This window comes from Macaca nemestrina, chromosome 14 (assembly GCF_043159975.1).
Source record: "Macaca nemestrina isolate mMacNem1 chromosome 14, mMacNem.hap1, whole genome shotgun sequence".
Taxonomy (NCBI): domain Eukaryota; kingdom Metazoa; phylum Chordata; class Mammalia; order Primates; family Cercopithecidae; genus Macaca; species Macaca nemestrina.
Window position 1 is genome coordinate 4,253,712 of NC_092138.1, and position 22,135 is coordinate 4,275,846.

At 42.5% G+C, this 22,135-nt stretch overlaps 1 long non-coding RNA gene across 1 annotated transcript; it reads right to left on the reverse strand.

Annotated features, from left to right (window-relative positions):
- Positions 1-1,443: 1,443 nt before the first annotated feature.
- LOC139358073 (uncharacterized) lies at positions 1,444-16,543 on the reverse strand. The gene is made up of 2 exons (XR_011612310.1): positions 14,789-16,543; positions 1,444-5,030 (listed from the first exon to the last, which is right to left on the reverse strand). It is a non-coding gene; the product is annotated as an uncharacterized lncRNA (long non-coding RNA).
- Positions 16,544-22,135: the final 5,592 nt, after the last annotated feature.

Genomic DNA, 22,135 nt, shown 5'->3' on the forward strand with positions numbered 1-22,135 from the left:
CATCATGTTGGCCAGGCTGGTCTTGAACCCCTGACCTCAGGTGATCGGCCTTGCCTTGGCTTCCCAAAGTGTTGTGATTACAGGCGTGAACCACTACGCCAGGCAGAAATACTCATTTTGAAATCACCCCTAATCCTATCACACTTCATTTCCTTGCTCTTTTCCTACACATCTTCACCTAAATCAGTGCACATGAAATTGATGCAGTTTTGCCACAACTTAAAATCTTTAAAGAACTGTACCATGTAAGGTACCTTAGAAAACATACCCAACTATCTCAATTCATAAAGGAAATTTGAAGCCCCAAGTATGAGAACATCCCTAGAACCTGCTTCCTTCCTTCCACTAGAACAAGGGGCTGGGCAGCAGAGGGGCAGGATGGGAAATTCCACTGAATTTCCTTTCAGCCTTCTCACCCCTGGAGCCTTTTAAATGTATTAACTGCTCATGATCAGGCAAGGGTGATTCACGCCTGTAATCCCAGCACTTTGGAAGGCCACAGTGGGTGGATCACTTGAGGCCAGGAGTTCAAGACCAGCCTGGCCAACATAGTGGAACCTCATCTCTAATAAAAATTTTAAAAATTACCTAAATCCCATCTACTCCACCCAGGAGGTGGAGGTTACAGCAGTGAGCTGAGAGATCACACCACTGCACTCTAGCCTGGGAAACAGGGTGAGACTCTGTCTAAAAAAAAAAAAAAAAATAAATAAAAATAAATAAATAAATAAATATACTACTGTTCAAAATAGTTGGAAAAAGATGGCATGCTAATGCACAAATTCCAGTCTCATTCTTAGAACAAATGCTCAAACTAGTGAAACGAGAGATAAGAGTTTTTACAAGGTAGTGTCTGCCTGAGCAGACTCAAACAGTAATTACTTAAGTAAAGAAAGGAGGCTGTCCTGGCCAGCACTTTGGGAGGTAAAGGTCAGAAGATAATCAGGAGTTCAAGATCAGTCTGGGCAACATGGTGAAACTCTCTCTACAAGAATAAAATTAGCCAGGCATGGCTGTGTGCACCTCTAAGTCCCAGTTACTAGGAAGCTCGAGTCTGGGAGGTCAAGGCTTGCAGCAAGCTGTGATCATTTCACTACATTCCAGCATGGGTGACAGAATGAGACCATCTCAAAAACAAAAACAAAAAGGAGGGCGATCCTGAGCAGTTAATTGTCTGTAAAAAGTCACACAAGTGTTTACAAAAATGGAAGAGCTGGAAATGGCTCGCATTAGCTTTATTAACACATCTGTAAATGATCGTCCAATGACCACATTATTGCTAATGAGAAATGAAACTAAGAACAAATCATAGTAATTACAAATGAAAAATACATCTAATACTGCAAGGATGGGGATAAGTATGACTTAAAAACCACAAGTTTTGAAGTATGTAATGTTTTTATTGAAAAGATGTGTAACAAAACATGTAACACCATTACCCCGTCAAGGAAATCATTTTCATTTTATTGACCTTCCAGTTCTTATACATATTAAACAGACAAATCACTGTTACATACCATAATGAGCAGCAGCTCAATTACCCATTCCCACACCATGCAATTCCATCCCAACAGCCCCAAATTTTAAATCCAGAAGACAAACCTAGAAACATGGCAAGATAAATATTTACAGTGTAGAAAAACAGCAGTATTTCAAGTTTTGTTAAATTCTTTCCTTCAGACATAATGTAGACATCGAGACAAGAGAAACCTGAGCAAAAACAAAACCATGCTTTCTAAACTTTCCAGTGACCCCAAAAGGGAGAGACACCAGCAACTAAGTATACTTCAGAAGTCTCAACTTCTCATTAGTTGACTTTCAGTTATCAATGTCAGCACCATGCTGCAGTTTATAAATCCCTAATGCAAACACTGCTCTTTGGTATTCTTGTAATGTTTTCATTTGAGAAAACCTGCAGAAAGAACTCTGCTTACACCAAAGCAAAGTAGCAAGGAAACAGGTTACCGTTGAATAATAAGGCCCTAAGAAAGGCAGCAGGTCGTATAGTTACCTCCTTGTGGGCAAAATCCCTGCCCTAAAACTATGCAACCTACTACCTCTTCCTAGGAACCCATTTTTTTTTTCTTGCTGGTCTTCTACTTGGCAGATGCACTTCAAATTAACCTGTTAAATTAGGTCATGTTCTTTTGAGTTTTGGTTCAAATTCAAACTAATCAGAATTCTTTCACTCATGCTTTTGAAAAGTTATCTGGCCATATATGACCTTGGTAAAAAGTTGCAAATATATTTGCTTAAAATGCAACCTCAAGTCACAAAGGAACAAGAAAGTAATCTAATTACATCACAGGATGTAAGCCAGTAGGCTAACACTCAGCCCACCACATATTACTGGAGTCCTGGACTTTTAAACATTTAATTACTTTTTTTTTTTTTTTTTTTTTTAACAGTGTCTCGCTCTGTCACTCAGGCTGGAGTACAGTGGTGTGATCTTGGCTCACTGCAACCTCCACCTCCCGGGTTCAAGTGATTCTCCTGCCTCAGTCCCCCAAGTAGATGGGATTACAGGCGCCCACCACCACACCCAGCTAATTTCTTGTATTTTTAGTAGAAACAGGTTTTCACCATGTTAGACAAGCTGGTCTCGAACTCCTGACCTCAGATGATCCACCCGCCTCGGCTTCCCAAAGTGCTCGGATTACAGGCATGAGCCACCACGCCCGGCCTAATTTTTGTATTTTTATTAAAGACAAACCACCAGCTGGTCAGGATGGTCTTGAACTCCTGACCTCAGGTGCTCCGCCCACCTCAGCCTCCCAAAGTGCTGAGATTACGGGTGTGAGCCATGGTGCCCGACCCAATTACCAACATTTAAATATCAAATTTCATAAAATCTCCAGTCTCTCCTGGTAACTGGAAAAGTAGGTGACAATGTAAACCCTACTTGCTATCAACCACAGCAAATTAATTTACTGTATTTCCCAGTTACAGCTAGCCCCTCCTGGGCCTCTGATGGTATTTGTTTTTGACCCCTGAATTAAAGTAAACAGAAACAAATTCTGATGAATTTCATCATCATTAAAAACAAGCTTTTAGTCACTCTATCCATAAAAGCACTTTTAAAGTTTTATTTCAATTTACTTACTCTGCTTAGCTAATAATGTCCATACGTAATTAATATATAAATTAATTTTTCTGCAGGGCTTAGTTTAATTATTAAAGATACGTTTCCAACTGAAGGTGGCAACATTATGCTGGAAGAACATGTGTCAGAAAAACCACAAAATTTCATGACTGTACTTGCTACACTTTCACCAAAAGAGTTATACGTATTTTCAATTCACAAAGATTAAGCCAAAGAGAATTCTTAGAACATTCTCACTCTTCTTTGGCACATCAAAAGGCAACAAATGTCATTTTCTCCCATGTTTTTATGTGCAGTTTAGAACAAAGACCAATTATCTATGCAGCTGTCCACAGTGGATAAAACAAAAGGCATAAATTTGGTCCCGAGTAAGTCACCTGGGTTGGGCCCATCCAAAGAAGTCTGATGTTGCTACTCCCATGAAAAGTACCAATGGCACTGCACAGTGATTATCTTAGATATTAAAGATAAACAAAAATTTCTCCTTAAATTTCCATTTATTAGAAATGACTGGAGAGGGAGGAACTTCTCCCTCACCTCCACACTGCCTCTTTTCCAACACAAAATAGTTTAAACAACATGCACTTAGAGAGCTTTTAGCATTGCTTGTTGATTACAAGACCCAAGTTAAGAGTATGGCTTGCCCATCGGAGGAAAGCTAAAACATGGGCCTTCATGGATGTTAAAATTCAAGAAAACTTTTCCAGCATTTTTTCTATTTTCTTTAAAGCAGCAACCTATGGACTTCCCCATCTGACATTTTCAAGTGATTCCACTGTGTGAATGAAGGACTACTTCAGGGTTTGAGGACAAAGCTGAGATCTTAGCACTTACCAGTGAGCAAAGGTAGAACCCAGAGCCCATCTCCCATCTCTCCTTTTCCAGCTGCTGAGTAAAGTCTGGCTCAATCAACATATCAATGAAGCAGTGCTTACAACATTCTCCAAGACCACCCAAAACCCAAACTGGAAATAATCATGATTAATCCGACTCATTTGGCTCACACAGTGCCCTTCCAATATGTATTTACCTTTACCACCCAGGACCTCACCTTGGACATGTGTACCAGGATGTAAGGCTATAAACCTATTCACAATTCCAAAAGGGCCTGGTCCTCTAATTAAGATTTCCTGAAGGCTACTTACTTACTTTCTCTACTCATTAAGATTTTTGCTTAACTTCAAATTTCTGAAATATGCCATATGTGAAAAATTTAAATGTTAATCTCTGTGCTACTGTACTATACTTGAACAGAGAAAATTAACTGATAAACGGTAAATACAGAAAGTCAAAATTAATTCTTCTGAGTTTTAATATCATCTAAATAAAAACAAAATAATGCAGCAAGTCTACTCCTCAGGGAAGGCAATAGATTGTATAGTTATCTCCTGAACAGGGTAAAATCACTACCCCACAACTATACAATCTACTACCTCACTCTGATAGAGCAATCTTTTCTTCTGGAATGGAAATTACAATCTCTTTCAAAAGAAAATGTCAACATAAAATTATCAGCATCAATCAAAATAAAAAAATACATTTATTCTGACACAGAGCAATAAGACAAGAAGCAAAAGGTATCCCCACCCCCATCCAGTGTACTTGCTACAGACTTTACCTCTAAAGTAATAAACTTACAGGCCATAAACAAATGCTGCACTACATCTTTTTAAGACAAGTTAATCTTAAATATTGTACAATTAGTTAACTGACTTTCTATGAGACCGCCTGGATGCAGACTTTTCTATCACGTTAGGAAAGACAGTAGATTGTATAGTTATCTCCCAGTGGTGGGTGTGACCCTAAAACTATACAACCTACTACCTCATCCCACAGTGAAGAGAACATCCAGGGTGAATGATGAAAGGAATCACAGCTGACCACCACAGGAAGGCTTTTTTTTTTCCTCCTCGGTAATCTTGGTTTCCTGTGTGAGTGACAAGAAAAAAAAAGTATTAGACCATTCACTTATGTTGAAAATGAAATTTAACTCAACATTTTGGCTACATGCATAATCTATGCTGTGCTTTCTTTTCATTTCCTGTATTTCATTAATAGTATTTTAAATGCTTGGTTATCTGAATCCACTCCTAAAACCATGTATTTACAAGATTCAGAAATCACCTTCTTACCACCACCTTTTACTGAACTGTTGTTCTTATAGTTCCTATAAATGAAAATTTATGAAATAACTTATCCTTCAAGAAACAAAAAATCATTACAGAAAAACACAACAGCCTCTAATTAAAAATCCAATGACTTCAAAACCCAAAAGTGCTGTACATCATGCATAATCCAAATGCACCAACGTACAATCAGATGATATAAAAAATACACACAGAGAGAAACTAATTTTTAAACGAATCTACTCATTTATCCCATGCCAGCAAACACGAAGTGGTCTTAATAGAACTAAATCAAAGATAATCACCTGGATCTGATTCAGGGTCAGGATTCTTTAGACAGAAAGGTAATACGTGCGCTGAAGGTAGAGTCCAAAATCTTTAATAACCCCAAGTAATCTAAACCGTATTATTACTCTTTAATTTACAGACTTCATATTTAGGAGGTAGCTACTACAAAGATCATTTTTTAAGATAGGGACTACATTTATTTTGTAGTGATTTAGTAATCAAAAGCACTAATTTTTAAAATTGCAAAATGTAATAAAAAACATACGGCTCAGTATAGTAGAATTTAAAGTCTAGAAATAAACCCATACATGGGTCGACTGATTTTCAACCATGCCAAGACAATTCAACTGGGAATCGTTTTTTTGTTGGTTTTTTTTGAGATGGAGTCTCAGGCTGGAGTGCAGCGGCACGATCTCGGCTCACTGCAAGTTCCGCCTCCCGGATTCACGCCATTCTCCTGCCTCAGCCTCCCGAGTAGCTGGAACTACAGGTGCCCACCACCATGCCCAGCTAATTTTTTTTGTATTTTTAGTAGAGACGGGGTTTCACTGTGTTAGCCAGGATGGTCTCGATTTCCTGACCTTGTGACCAGCCCACCTCGGCCTCCCAAAGTGCTGGGATTACAGATGTGAGCCACCGCGCCTGGCCGGGAATCATTTTTTCAACAAATAACATAGAGACAGCTGTATATCCACATGCAAAAGAATGGATTTGCATTCTTCTTTGTATACTGGTGTGCAAAACATACCACATAAAAAAGTAGCTTAAAACAATCTAATTTAATGGTAAGCAAAATTATTTTAATAGATATTTCAAAGATATAACTCATAAGCACAAATGGCCAACAGGCACATGAAAAGATACTACATTACTCATTAGGATGGCTAATAAAATTAATGAAAGTGTTGACAAGGCTGCGGAGAAAACTGGAACCCTTAGATTGTTGGTAGGAATGTGAACTGGTGCAGCTGCTTTGGAGAACAGTGTAGACAAGTCAAACAGTTGTTTTAAGAGGAATCAGAAATACGTATTTGGTGTTTGTCTCCATCTGAAGATCCTGGCTGGCATACGGCTCCTAAAACCCTCAGAATTTCCCACGTGATGAATGTCTGTTTAATGTTACTGAGTTGATTGGTGCCTCCTATCATCCCCCCAGGAGGGTGATGGTCACCAGAAAGACCAAGGCGTGATTAGTGGGGTGGAACTTTCAGACTCACCCCCTCAACCTCCAGGTAAGGCAGAGAGGATGGAGAGTAGGCCAATCATCAAAGGCCAATAATGTAATCAATCATGCCTAAGTATGAAACCTCCACAAAAACCCCTTAAGTGTCAGGGTTTGGAGAGCTCTGAGTTGAAAAACACATCTTCTGGCCAGGAGGGTGGTGTAACCCTAACTCCATAGATACAGAAGCTCCTCTGCTAGGAACCCTCCCGGACTTCAGCTTAAGGACCTCTTCATCTGGCTATAATAAACCAGTGACAGTTAAGTGTCTTCCTGTGTTCTGTGAGCCATCCCAGCAAATTGTAGACCCAGTGGAAGAAGTTGTGAAACCCCCTAATTTATAGCTGGTTGGTTAAAAATTCAGGCGGAAACCTGGGACTTGAAACTGGCATCTGCAGCGGGTGCAGTCTTGCATGTTAGAGCCCTCAACCTGTGAGGTTTGTACTAACTCCAGGTAGTTTCAGAATTAAACTGAATTGCAGGACACTCTGTTGGTGTCGAGTTGAAGAATTGATTGTTGATGGTGGAACTGGTTGGTGATGAGTAAAAAACAGTTCACCGTATGACCCAGCAATTCCATTTCTAGGTATATATCCTAGAGAACTGAACGTAGCTGGGTGTGGTGGTGCAGGCTTATGGTCCCAGCTGAGTTACTCAGGAGGCTGAAGCAGGAGGATAGATCGCGCCTGGGAGTTAAAGTTGCAGGGGGCTATGATCACACCACTGAACTCCAGTCAGAGCAAGAGAGTGAGACCCTGGCCCTCCCTGCAAAAAAAAAAAAAAAAAAAAAAAAAAAAGAGCAAGAGAATTGAAAAACCACGTACTCAAATGTTCACAGCATTACTCATTTAGAGTCAATAAAAACCAGGATTCAAATCCTGGCCCTACTACTAATTCATTGTCACTGAAACCTTGCAAAAGAAATTTAGCCAAAGTCCCTCAGCTTTCCTAGCTGCAGTATCAATGTGTCTGTAAGAAAAAGGGATTAATACCATATATCCAAAATATGTAAGGCCCCACTACTTCATCATCTCTAGATGAAAACTGGTGCTAAGAAACTTAACAACATGCCCCAAATTAGAGGAGACAGCACTGCATCACCAAACTATACTACATTTTAGACCATTTCAATTCATTTCAATTCTACAAGGCCAGGTTATGCAAAGTACGAACTTGCAGACACACTCGTCCCTAAACTCAGGCTCTTTATAAGCCAAAATATTTCCCATGAATCAGCACTGTCCTTACTTTTATTTTTCACTTTTTTATTTTTTTGAGATGAGGTCTCACTCTGTCGCCCAGGCTGGAGCGCAATTGTGTGATCTCGGCTCCTGAAACCTCCGCCTCCTGGGTTCAAGCAGTTTTCCTGCCTCAGCCTCCTGAGTAGCTCGGATTATAGGCGTGCACCATCACGCCCAGCTAATTTTTGTATTTTTAGTAAAGATGGGGTTTCACCATGTTGGCCAGGCTGTTCTCGAACTCCTGACCTCAGGTGATCTGCCTGCCCGCCTTGGCCTCCCGACGTGCTGGGATTAAGGGCGTGAGCTACTGCACCCAGCCTAGTCCTTACTTTTAAAACAATAACAGCCAAAACAAAAACAAAAACAATAACAAAAAAACACAAAACACAAAAAACAAAAATGGCTGAAAGAAAAAGCATCTGGTACCTCTACTACAATCCTCAACCGCTTACCAATTTTCTCAAATTAATTTTTTTTCCAACCTTGGTGTCACATGCTTACTTCGTATTGTTCTTTCTCAGTCCAGCTATATAAATACATTATTGCTAGAAAGCACTCTGGTAATTTACATACCAAGTGCTATCACATGACCCTCAATTTTTTGAAAAGTATATGTATATAAATAATCCAATAAATAATATTGCTTACAAATCAATACTCTTAATGTGTTATTTTATTATATACATAAACTGATTTTATAATCTAATGGTTCCCAGCCTGCAGTTCAGAAAACACTGATTAGACCAAAAAGGTGAGGAAAAGCAATGTTCAGTCAGGGTGAGCTCTCATAAATACTGAACATAATCCATGAATTTATGGATTACAAGAACCCATGGAAATATTCATTTGGAAGTTAATTAAAAATCTTAACTAACTAATCACAACTATATAATGCTTGCCTCCTGGGAAAGAGTGGGTTGATAGCCAGTATACATTTAGTACTTGAAATTTTTCTGTCTACAGTTAATGCTGGCTCTCCATTTACTATGTCCTTGGACATATCATCTAATTTCTGGGCCTTTGTTTACTTCTTAGGCATGATACTACTAGCTAAATTATCAAAATTTGGGCCTTCTGATACTTATGTCTTAAAAAGTAACAAAAATACTTTTATATCCACTTTCTATCGTTATTCACATACTACCTCAATCTATAGGTGGAACTACCCTCCCATTAAAAGTTATGGCAACTGGCCATGTGTAGTGGCTCATAGCTGTAACCGCAGCACTTTGGGAGGCCAAGGCGGGCAAATCATGAGGTCAGGAGTTCGAAACCAGTCTGGCCAATATGGTGAACTCCCCTCTACTAAAAATACAAAAATTCACTGGGTGTGGTGGCATGCGCCTGTAGTCCCAGCTACTCGGGAGGCTGAGGCAGAAGAATTGCTTGAACCCGGGAGGTGGAGGTTGCAGGCAGCCAAGATCACACCACTGCACTCCAGCCTGGGCAACAGAGCAAGATGCCGTCTCAAAAAAAAAAAAAAAAAAAAAATATGGCAACTGGCCAGGCGCAGTGGCTCACGCCTGTAATCCCAGCACTTTGGGAGGCCCAGGTGGGTGGATCACATGAGGTCAGGAGTTTCAGACCAGCCTGGCCAACATGGTGAAAACCTATCTCTACTAAAAATACAAAAATTAGCCAGGCATGGTGGCGTGCGCCTGTATTCCCAGCTACTAGGGAGGCTGAGGTAGGAGAATCGCTTGAACCCAGGAGGCAGAGGTTGCAGTGGACCAAGATTGCGCCATTACACTCCAGCCTGCGCAACGAGCAAAACTCTATTTCAAATAATAATAATAATAAAAATAAATAAATTTATAGCAACTAAAAGTCAAAATTCAACTTAGATGAAATGTATCTTCGACTTATTTTTTTCAGCTGAGCATACCAGTACAGGAAAATGGTTAACGGCAATGGTTTCTGGGTCAAGCAGCCAAGCAGCTACTCAGTGGCTGTGTTCTCTCATCGCCACTTGGGGGAACTATAACATCCACACCTCATGGTGCTGCTGTCAGGACTGTGATACACGCCAAGAAATTTAACGACTGAGAAGTTAACTCAATAAATGGCAACTGTACTTAATAAATTAATTTGACAAACTATCCTAACAGTAATTTTACCTTTCCAGATATACTTGTGATGGTTAAAAATACTATCAATTTAAAGCATACTACAAGCAGGCAAATCTATTAGTTATAGATTTGTCTATATCTACATTTACATCAAGTAAGTTTTCATAACTAAGTCATTAACATTCACATTCCTAATTTCATTTTTGTAATGAGTTTGTTTTAAATTAACATAAAAATGGTATTTTTATGGTGTACGTAAAACAGGTTTATATTATGGCTAAATCAAGTTAATTAACGTATGTACTATCCCCACAGACTTATGGTGAAAACACTGAGGAACACATTCCTAACTTTAAAATATTTTTAAAAATAGCTTCTAATTTCTTAAAATACACTAAACTTTAGTCCAAATGCAAGCACACTCTACCTTTTAAGCACTTAATATCTAGTAAGAGTTTAAATTTTCTGAGCTAAGACATTTCCCTACACTTTACACTTTTACATTAATTTAAATACTCCTATAACAAAGTAGCTCAAAAAGTTCACAAGTAAAATAAACTATTTCCTCCAGTCTCATCTTTGTTTCATATTCTATAATAAAATACAAATCAAAATTACAACACTGGCTACTATAATAGATTTCTTTCAAAATCAAATAGTTGGTTATCAACAATTATCTGACAATGATTTAGGCTGAGTAGTACATTAATAAGCAAACTCTCCGATAGTATTTTGCTTCCATCGATAGAGCATGTGCAACACATGAGATAATGAATTCTTCACATTTATAACTACGTTTCTCTAAAGAAATTTAATGTAATTCTAATTTAAGATTTTTATTTCTTATTCTATCAAACATCACACTAACCCTGAGATTAAGTTTGAAATGGCTAAGTACTAGGTCAGGTTTGAATGGCTAAGTACTAGGACTATTCCTTATTTCCTTTCACTTTTAGACACATAGCAGACACTTAAGATAGTCTTAAAGAATATCCAACTTGGCTGGCTTGTCTTGCTGACCATTATACATAAACCATTATTTCTCAACCCTTTAAAAATCTTCTGCCTTCCTATCCTCCATTACACTGTTATGTTCCTGGGTTGAAAAAACCACTATGTAATGTACACATCCCTCCAGCCAAGAAAAAAAGTAGGGTCTAATTATTTAATCTAGATTCCACAGTTTACTATAATTAACTGGATCCTTAGTAGGCAATTCATAGTCTATACTGCGCAAGAGTGAATTCATTAAGAAAAAAGTTCTCTTCTAAGCATTCGAGAATTATGTAAGTGGCCAATAAAAATGTGGGGTGGGTTTCTCAGGTGACCAAAAAAGTACTGTAACTTCCTGTTAATAAAAAATTCACACAAAGCAGAAAAATATCCTCAGGGGATTGCTTCCAGGATACTTCCTTCTCCCAGAGGAAACAAGTCCCTTATAAAATGTGTCATATTTGCATGTAACCTGCACACATCCTCCTATATAACTTAAAATACCTAATACGATGTAAAATTATGTAGTCACTATACTATATTGTTTTTGTTTGTATTATTTTTGTTGTATATACTTTTTTTCTCCAAATATTTTCCATCCGAGGTTGAATTCAAGGATGCAAAATCCTTGGACAGAAAGGCCAACTGTGCTTAACAGAAAAGCAAAATACTCCCAACTTGTATACATTATGTTATTGTAGAACAATCACCCAAAATGTCTTATTCTTAGAGAAGCAAAAGAAATTTAAAAGTATAGCTGTCAGCTGCCTCAAAATACTTCAATCTTGTATCTAGAAAGGGCCTAAGAAATCACCTGATTCAGCCAGGAACCCAGTGGCTCACACCTGTAATCTTAGCACTTTGGGAGGCTGAGGAAGGAGGATCACTTGAGCTCAGGAGTTGGAGACCAGCCTGGGCAACCTAGTGAGACTTTGTTTCTATCATTAAAAAAAGAAAAAAGAAAAAAAAAAAATCACCTAATGCAATTTCTTCACAATTGAGATGAAACTGTGGAGAGACAACATTTTTGACTGTTTATCTGAAACTACAACTATTCAGCAAGAGAAATCTAATTTTAAAAAATCTAATTTTTTTTAAAAACAGTGCACTAAAACTGCACTGTTCATTTGGTAGCTGTTAGTCACATGTCACTACTGAGCACCTGAAATGTGATTAGCCCCAAGTGTATGTGCCACAAGTGTAAAACACAGTCTGGATTTCAAAGACTTAGTACCAAAAATAGAGTAATGGCTCTCATATTTTGTCTGTTTATTTAATGAAGTCCATTCTTAAGTGATTATACAATGCTCAGAACACCCACACAGGCAAAAAGCATATACCGATCAGTCCTGAGGTCACATTAGGCAATGCTGACAACTCACTACTGGGGATTCGGATTCTTCTAGTCTCATCTAGACACGGACAGATAATTGGCAATTAATACTCTGGGATGGAAAAGATCTCTTATGGTCTAAAGAAAAGCTTCGCAGGCTATTAAAAAATACTATGATTAAAACGCATACTAGTCATGGATGGCAAATTTATTTCCCAACTTGTGAAAACTAAAGTGAGCCGCTCATGTTCCTCGAAATATAAACAGCCCATTTAATACTCCTTAAAAAATATTAAACTATAATACCTTATACAATGCTATTAACGAGAAAAACACCCTACAGAATAAGTTTTTCAACTTTTGACGCTCAGCTTCACAGGATTATTTTGCAGGAATACACGTGTCGAGCTGCATCACCACGCTATTTTGTATTCAATTGAATATTTTCTACTTTTACAAAAACTCGGATCACCACCCACTAAAGTGACTTCATGACACAATGACTCAGGACCTACAGTTTCAAACACTAGTTTGGCGCTCTTAACACTCAGTAATTCCCATATGAGTAGAAGTTATACTATCTTAGCTATTAAAATAAAAAATACACAATGTCTAGTGTACTGCTCTCTAACCCAAGAAATGTCTAGTTAAAGGAACAAAATGACCTTAAGGTATAAACATTTGAGACTAACTTTTTAATACTTACTTCTTCACTCTGTAAAACTGAACGCAGTTACTTACACATTTTCGTTTTAGAAATGGTTTTGTTTTACTCCACTTTTCACACTTGCAAGATTCTTAAGGGTCTCAAGTTCAACAGCGCTTCAATTTAAGTGAGGGGAACCCACAGCCTATCTACACATAAAAATACTCCCTAATTGTCACTGCAATGTAACTATCCAAAAAAGTTAACTTTTTCCCTCACACTGTAATTGTACCTAAGTGATACATTTTAAAATGCTATTTAATACCCCTGAATTCACAAGACGTCATGAAATTTGTCTATTCTCAAAGCTGAGGTTTCAAAGTAAACTTTTAACAAATATGATTAATAAATCAAACATTCTCACAAAACCCAAAGTAACTTCCAAGTTTTCACTTCCCTAAGTACACGTACTTCCTGAATATACAGTAAATAAAACCAGGCCCTGCCAAACACCAAAAGAATTCTGGATATAAATTATTTCCTAAACTACACATAAATTTGGAATTTGACATTCAATGTTCTTACACTTCAGGCCAACAGAAATAAATGCAAAGGAATGCCACATGATGTTTTCACTTTAGGAACTGGATGCCAAGAAAGCAGTATTTATCAATGAGGTTAAAAAGCAAAACTCAACCAGTTTCCTGATTTACCTCAACATTTTAACATTCCCTGTCTTCTCTGCCTTTTTTCTTGTCTGCCCACCCTCTCATTAGTCAATTTTTTAAAAACCGGAAAGTTGAAAAAAAACATACCATCACCTCTGACACAGAATCTACTGTAAAAAGTTGAAAGACCGAAGGGCATTACTGGCCAAGGACATACAGGTTACCACATTCCTCACACTGGAGCCCGCCGGGGAAGTTTATTAGCAAGCCTTCTCCAGGCACTCCGTTCCAAGAGTTTGTAGGGTCGAGTCAAAAGGCCAGCGCTGTTTCCGGTGACACCGAGTCCCAAATCTCCAAGCCCCGTCCCCCGGGATACGATTTCCTCCCGCTCCCGCGTTCCCCTCCCCCTCGCCAAGGACGGCTGCCGCAGCGGACCTCCAGCCGCAGCAGCTGCTTCAGGAAGGGAGGCTGCACTTGGCCGCGGGGAGCAGGGGCATACAGCCAGCCACGACTCTCCCGCCCTCCCCGCCCGCGTCTTCCCGCCCCGTCCCCCCGCCCCTCGCACTTCCTACCTTCCCTCCTTCATCCCAACCCCCAAGGCCAAGGTCTCCCCGGCCCACAAACATGATAGCGGAAGTGACGTCAGAGGCACCTGGCGGCGCCTACATCCAGTCACGCCACAGTATGAGGCGGCGCCGGCCAACAGGCGCCGGCCGGAGGGCGGGCCTTCCGCCCGCCCCAAGTTTGATTGAAGCGGGGGGAAGGGCGGGGTAAGGAATGTGAAGAATGACCCCCCTCCCCCGCCCTGTCGGTGAGGAGCTGGGCGGGAAGCGGAGGGGGTTGGGGCCGGCCCCGCGGCGGCCACGCGGCACCCCTCCCCCGTGCCCCGAGCGCCCGCAACCTCCGCTCGCGACCCGCCGGCCTCCCGGGACCACTCATCCGCTGGAGGCGGCAGGCCGTCCCACGAGTCCCAGCCCGCGCTAGCCGGACGGGCCCGGGCCGGCCCACGGCTCTCCCATTCTGCCCACCCGCTGCCGCGAGTCTCAGGGAGAAAAAATGGCGACGGACCCGCGCTCGCCGCCGCGGCCGCCATACCCACCTCGCGCTCGTGGAGAGGGCCGTCGCCGCCGCGGGAATGTCCCGGCTCTCGGGCCCGCCGCCGCCGGGAGAGCAGCGCGCCAGGACCCGGATGAAGGCGCGGGCGTGCGCCGCCGCGGCGGCCTGAGGGAAACCAGCGCGGGCGCCGGGAGGCCGATGCAGGGGCGGGCGCCACGGAAAGCGCTCAAGCCCATTGGTGAAGCCGTCTGATTGAAGTGCGCGTCGCTCTTTCGCCTTGGCCTAGCTGAGCTCGTCCGTCCCCCCGACTGGAGGGCGGCGGCTGGGCCCGCCTCGCGCGGGGCGTCCACCGCGGGGAAGGCGGGTCTGGCCCGCCTACCAATACCATCTCCTTCTTTCCTATTGGAGGGCTGGGAGAGTGGCGGGAGTGGTGTCCTCCGGGCCCCGCCCTTTGCGCGTGATGGGCTGGCTGTGTCACGTGGCCGCTGAACACACTTCCCGCGGGGCGGGGCGGCTGCTTTGCTTCCTCAGGCTTCTGGGGCAGTTTACACGTGCGCGACCCGGAAGGTCCAAACGCTGTCCAGGGTGCAGCCTCGGGCCCTTCTCTGTCAGCTGACCCTGTGCCCTTCAGGAGGCCTTGGCCAGGCCAGCTCTCTGTGCCTCAGTTTGCTCATCTGTCAAATGGAGGAGTTGTGTCCCCCCAACCTTTTACTTTTATTCCTTTAAGTTTTGGGGTCTGAGAGTTTTTTTGTTACTTGTGTTTTCGAGACAGGGTCTCTCGTTCTGTCTCCAGGGCTGGTGCAGTGGCGCGGGTCACGGCTCACTGTAGCCCTGACACCCGGGCTCTAGAGATCCTCCCACCTCAGCCTCCCTGAGCTTTCTTTTGTTATCTTTTCCATCCCATGTTTTGAAGATTTTTGTCTTAAAACGTTTTTCAAAGCAATCCTTGATTTTCTTGTTTTAAAGTTAATCCAAAGCAGAGTTCCTCCATCCCCATTACAACTTTCACATGCTAGGACTCTGAAATCACTAGTTAAGGCCGGGCGCGGTGGCTCACGCCTGTAATCCCAGCACTTTGGGAGGCCGAGACGGGCGGATCACGAGGTCAGGAGATCGAGACCATCCTGGCTGACACAGTGAAACCCCGTCTCTACTAAAAAATACAAAAAAACTAGCCGGGCGAGGTGGCGGGCGCCTGTAGTCCCAGCTACTCGGGAGGCTGAGGCAGGAGAATGGCGTGAACCCGGGAGGCGGAGCTTGCAGTGAGCCAAGATCACGCCACTGCACTCCAGCCTGGGCGGCAGAGCGAGACTCTGTCTCAAAAAAAAAAAAAAAAAAAAAGAAATCACTAGTTAAGGTACCGTTTGAGGTCTCTGCCAGTTCTAAGATTTTATGACTGAGAACCCCAAGACCTGGGCTCTTGCTCTGCTTTTAGTAATTCTTTGTGACTTTGAGCAACACTTTAAAAATTTGGGTCCTTATCTGTAATAGAACTATGGGAAATAGTACTTGACATGCTGTACGTTTACATTTATGATCTCAGGTGGTGATACCAGCTCCCCTTTTAGCACTCATGTTAGTGCATGCAGTAAGTGCCAAAGGAGTTTGTTTCGTTTTGTTGTTTTTGATGGGGACTTTATTTTGTGAGCTAAAGTGGACAAGAAACTAGAGGGGGGAAAACTTGAGCTTGAGCCATGGGTGGGATTTAGGGAGGACTTCTTGAGGTTGGAAGATGTATTGAGAAAGGAGAGAGCAGGCCCCAGAGCTGGATAGAGTACAGTTCAGGGAAACTGTGTGCTTATGCTGCAGGGGATGTGGAACTCTTCAAGGGCAGAAACTGTTTCGTTCCTGTCTATGCCAAGTACCTAGCACATCAGTAGGGCGGTATTAAATGAAATCTAATAATGATGAAGTAGGCAGAAGTGGGAAGAAAGTATGAGCAAATAAATCAGGATGTTGTTGAATATCAGAGTTAAAACGTGCTGTGAGCTTCAATTAGAGGTTGGTAGTAGAGGCTGGTGGGCCAGTGTGTTTTAGAAGAAATTTTTAACAAGAAGCCGTATAGCACTATGAGCCCTTCTGACATTTTCTTCATATGTTCATCGGAAACTTCTTGGTGAGTTTGCAAAGGTGCATATGACATACATTACCCTTTACCTTCCTATCTGTGCTTCATTTTTTACCCTTAAAGGCCAACTAAATGACCCTAAAGTGGAATCCATTTGGAAAATGTTAATGGATTTGCCAATATACATGAAAACTGAATTTTAAAAAACTTTGAAGTTAAAAGACAAATAAAAATTGGCAACATTGTAAAAGTCTAAAAACATCTCTAAGAGACAAAACATTAATCTGAATGTCCAGTGGTTAAAAGCAAGGATCTGGAACCAGACTGCTGAGTGTGAATCCTAGTTCTGCCTCTTCCTAGCTGTACAACTATACACTGGGCAAATTGTTTATCTTTTCTGTGCCTCAGTTTCTTCATCTATAAAAGAAGGATAACAGTACTTACAGGCTGTTGAAAAGATGAATATAAATATCTTAAGAGCTAAGAACAGTGCTTGGTACACATAAGTACTACATAAGCATTTGCTAATATGTTATCCTTAATAAAGTGGATTTTTTTTTTCAAATCAGTAAGATAAAGTGAACACTCCTATTAAAATATGGTCTGTTTAAAAGGATGTGAACTGACAATTAACAAAAGAAAATGGCAAATACATGTGAAAAGATGCTCATCCTCACTAGTAGTCAAATAAAGACAAATCTTTAAAAAACAATGAAAGCGTTCTCATCTCTTAGTTGATCAGTGGCATTGTAGAAGGAAACACTGGAGGCATTAGTATAAATTTCTACAATTCTACGGGCCAATTTGGCAGCAAGAATCGGAATCTTTAAAAGTGTTCTTTAATCCAGCATTTAGCCCTGCTAGGAATTTATGCCTAGAAAATAACAGGACATACATACAAAGATCCTCCACAGGCATCATCTTGTTTATAGTAGCCTCAAATCACAACCATCTACCAGTACACCATAGGGAGTGCATAAATTATGGTCCAAACATGCCATGAGAAGGTATGATCATGGCCAGGCATAGTGGCTCACACCTGTAATCCCAGCACTTTGGGAGGCCGAGGAGGGGGGATCACTTGAGGTCAGGAGTTTGAGACCAGCCTAGCCAACATGGTGAAATCCCATCTCTACTAAGAATACAAAAATTAGCCGGGCGTGGTGGCATGTGCCTATAATTCAGCTACTCAGGAGGCTGAGGTGAGAGGATCACTTGAACCCAGGAGGCAGAAGCTGCAGTGAGCCGAGATCATGCCATGGCAGGCCAGCCTGGGTGACAGAGTGAGACTCCATCTCAATTAAAAAGAATTTCAGCTTAAAATGTTCTTAGTTCTTCAACAGAACCAAGATACTGATGGTTGACAAATATCTACAAGTCAAATCAAAGCATTTGTAAACAACAGGGGAAACAAAATTCATTGAGCGGGAACTTTGTCTTGCTCTCTCTTGTGCATCCAGTCACCACCACAGGGCCTAGCACCCGACAGGCATCCAAGAAATACAGACAAATAAGGCTGAGGCAGGAGAATTACTTGAACCTGTGAGGCAGAGGTTGCAGTGAGCTGAGATTGTGCCACTGCATTCCAGCCTGGGCGACAGAACGAGACTCTGTCTCAAGGGAAAAAAAAATTAAAAAAATAAAAAAGTTCTGATTGTAATGTAGATCTATATTTATTGATATGGGAAGATTATCAGGATATGCTATTTTTTTTTCTTTTTTTTTTTTTTTTTGAGATGGAGTCTCACTCCATCTCCCAGACTGGAGTGCAGTGGTGTGGTCTCTGCTCACTGCAAACTCCGCCTCCTGGGTTCAGGCCATTCTCCCGCCTTAGTCTCCTGAGCAGCTGGGACTACAGGTACCCGCCACCACACCCGGCTAATTTTTTTTTTTTTTTTGTATTTTTAGTAGAGATGGGGTTTCACCGTGTTAGCCAGGATGGTCTCGATTTCCTGACCTTGTAATCCGTCTGTCTCGGCCTCCCAGAGTGCTGGGATTACAGGCATGAGCCACCGTGCCCGGCCTTCTTGTTTTTTTTTGAGACACAGTCTCACTCTGTCGCCCAGGCTGGAGTGTAGTGGCGCGCTCTTGGCTCACTGCAACATTTGCCTCCTGGGTTCAAGCAATTCCCTGCCTCAGCCTCCTGAGTAGCTGGGATTACAGGCTCCTGCCACCATGCCCAGCTAATTTTTGTATTTTTAGTAGAGACAGGGTTTCACCATCTTGGCTATGCTGGTCTTGAACTCCTGACCTCATGATCTACCCACCTCAGCCTCCCAAAGTGCTGGGATTACAGGCATGAGCCACTGTGCCCAGCCAGGATATATTATTAAGTGAGAACTAAGGTTACAAAAAATTCGTTTGCCTTAAACAGCAGTTAACTCTGGAATTACTCGTGGCCTATATATATATGGATTCCTGGCAGTATGTATTGCTTTCATAATTAGGAAAAAATATAAAAATAAAAGCCATGCCAGTAACTGATAGTTGTTCCCCAATATCCAATGTCTCCTTTTTCTATAGTAAACAGAAACCCAGTTTTTTGGTGAGAGTAGATTTAAATGACCCCCTGAGCGTGCCTGTGTGACTAAGTTCTGGCTGGTGAGCTGTGAGCAGGATGGAAGGGGGTTCTGGATTTCCTCTCTCTCCCGCTTTCTGATTTCTAGCCACCTGGGTGTAATTGGGGTGTGGTGGAGAGCCGCTGTCCCCACCAGTTGCACGCAGCAGTGAAGAGCTAACCTGAGTCCCCTGGTAGCATCACAGGGCACTTTCTACACAAGCTTAGACTTTAAGTGAGGAAGACATGACTTCTATCTCATATAAGCCCCTGAAATTTGGGTATACTTTTGCTGGAAGCTGGCCCAATGTGGCAGACATGCATGTGGGCATTTTGTGGAGAGAACATGCAGCCTTTGGAATAGAACAAACATGAGTGAATGTCCAGCAACTCTGTTTCCTAGGAACACCTTTGGATAGAGACTTCATATTTCAGCTAGATCATACCTAGGAAAGTGATTTGGGACTGCTGAGTGATAAACAGAGCCTGGTTGTCATTAATGATCATTATTTGGCAACGGATAGGAAGAGCATGCATTTTGCAGTTTGGGATCAAACAGAACAACCTGCTTGCAGTGCAAAGCAGCCCATGGTGTTCCTTGGGTTCCAGTCCGAGCATGCTCCTGTGTCCAGCCTGGGCCTACCTCTCCATTCGCCACTCCTGCCACTGCTCAGGTCACCTGGCATGCTTGTCCCATCTTCGTCTGGCTGCTCCTTGTCACCCAGATGGCACTTGAACCTCCCCTATTTAGAGAGGACTTTGCTGGCCACCCAGTGTAAATCTCCACCTTAAATCAGATTTCACCACTCCGTTTTTGTAACATAACATTTTGGCACTCTCTGGCTCCATCTTGCTTGTTTTATTGATGTTCTACCCCCATTAGGGCAAGGAACTTGTCTGGCATGTTTTCACTACTGTATCTTACATTCTAGAACAGGGCCTGGCAAACACAGTAGGTACCCAATAAATCTCTCTTGAAGTGTACAATTAGTGAAGAGATGGCCAGGCGCAGTGGCTCATGCTTGCAATCCTAGCACTTTGGGAGGCCGAGGCAGGCAGATTGCCTGAGCTCAGGAGTTTGAGACCAGCCTGGGCAACATGGTGCAACGTGGTAAAACCTCGTCTTTACTAAAAAAAAAAAAAAATAGCCAGCCATGGTGGCACATGCCTGTAGTCCCAGCTACTCGGGAGGCTGAGGCACAAGAATCACTTGAGCACAGGAGGCAGAGAGTTCCAGTGAACCTGGTGAGCTGAGATCACACCACTGCACTCTAGCCTGGGCGACAGAGGGAGACCCCACCTCAAAAACAAAACAAAATGAAAAACCTCAAAAAAAAAAAAAAAAGTGGAGGCGGAGCTTGAAGGATACAAATAAAAGGAGTGGCCACAAGGGGAGTCTCGCTCATGAGAGTCAGGACTCACAGAAAGTATGAATAAGTTGAGAGAGAAGCAACTGGCTGGGCCCAGGAAGATAACTGGGCAGAGATGCTGAGTAGTGAGTAGACCAGCAAAGTCCTGTAGCTGAGGTTCCTAGAGTAGCCAAACCCCAAACCACAGCCAGAGACCCCTTGTCCCTAAGGCCTGTGTCCCAGAGGCCTTGCCATCTCATGGTTACAACTCTACCTGTCTATCTGTCTCCATCCAGCCTTAGGACAGAACCCTCCCTCTACCTTTCTTAAAATGGACAAACAAGTCTGTTTTCCTTGTAACCGAAACAACTAAGGGAAAGCAAACACATCCTCCTGGAAATTGTGACCTTCACCCTCCCTAAGCCCTTCCCCTGGGAGAGATGTAGTGCTCTGCCTTCATGTAGCTGCTCCCGGCCCGACACTCATCACATGGTGTTGCAAAGATGAGTTTGCCTCTTGGTCTCCCGACTGTTCACAGGTTAGACTTCCTGCTCTTATTCCTGAGTGTGACAGTTTTATGTGTCCTCTTGACTGAGCCTCAGGGTGCCCAGATATGTGGCCAAGCATTATTTCCAGGTGTGTCTTTGAGGGTGTCTGGAAGACAGCAGCATTTGAATTGGCAGACTGAGGAAGGCAAGTGGCCCTCCCCAGTGTGGGTGGGCGGCATTCAATCCATTGAAAGCCCAAATGGAACAAAAAGGTGGAGGAGGGTTGAATTTGCTCTGCCTGTTTGAGCTGGAATATTGATCTCCTGCTCTCAGTGCTCCTGGCTCTCAGGCCTTCAGACTCAGACTGGAATCTACACCATCACCTCTCAAGCCCTCAGGTCTTTCAACTGTACCACCAGCTAGCTCTCCTGGGTCACCAGCTTGTGGATGGCAGATTGTGGGATTTCTCAACTTCCATAAATCACACAAGCCAATTCCTCATAATAAATCTCTTTGTATCTGGATATAGCTCCTCTTGGCTGTTTCTCTGGTGAACCCTGCCTAATACACTGGGTCTTCTGCAACAGTCAGCCCAGGTCTGTCTTAGCACAGAGCATCATGGATTTTTTGACCACGAGGGTGATGTCTGGATAGTGCCTTCCAAAACCTCACCTAGGAGCCTCCCATTTTCTCTGTGCTCAGAAAAGCTGCCTCTTGAAGAATTACAGCAGAAAGAGAGAAAACCCACAGCTGGGGGCCCAGGCACAGTGAGTCTCCCCAGGGAGCATTCCCGGGTGGAGTGGACATTCATTATATTTTCTACTTACAACCAGGGGTTTGCAAACTGGTGATGGCCTGGGGGTCACATCTGGTTCACAGAAGTTCTTTCTTACACCCACGCAATGTTTTAAAGCTATTTTTAACTAGC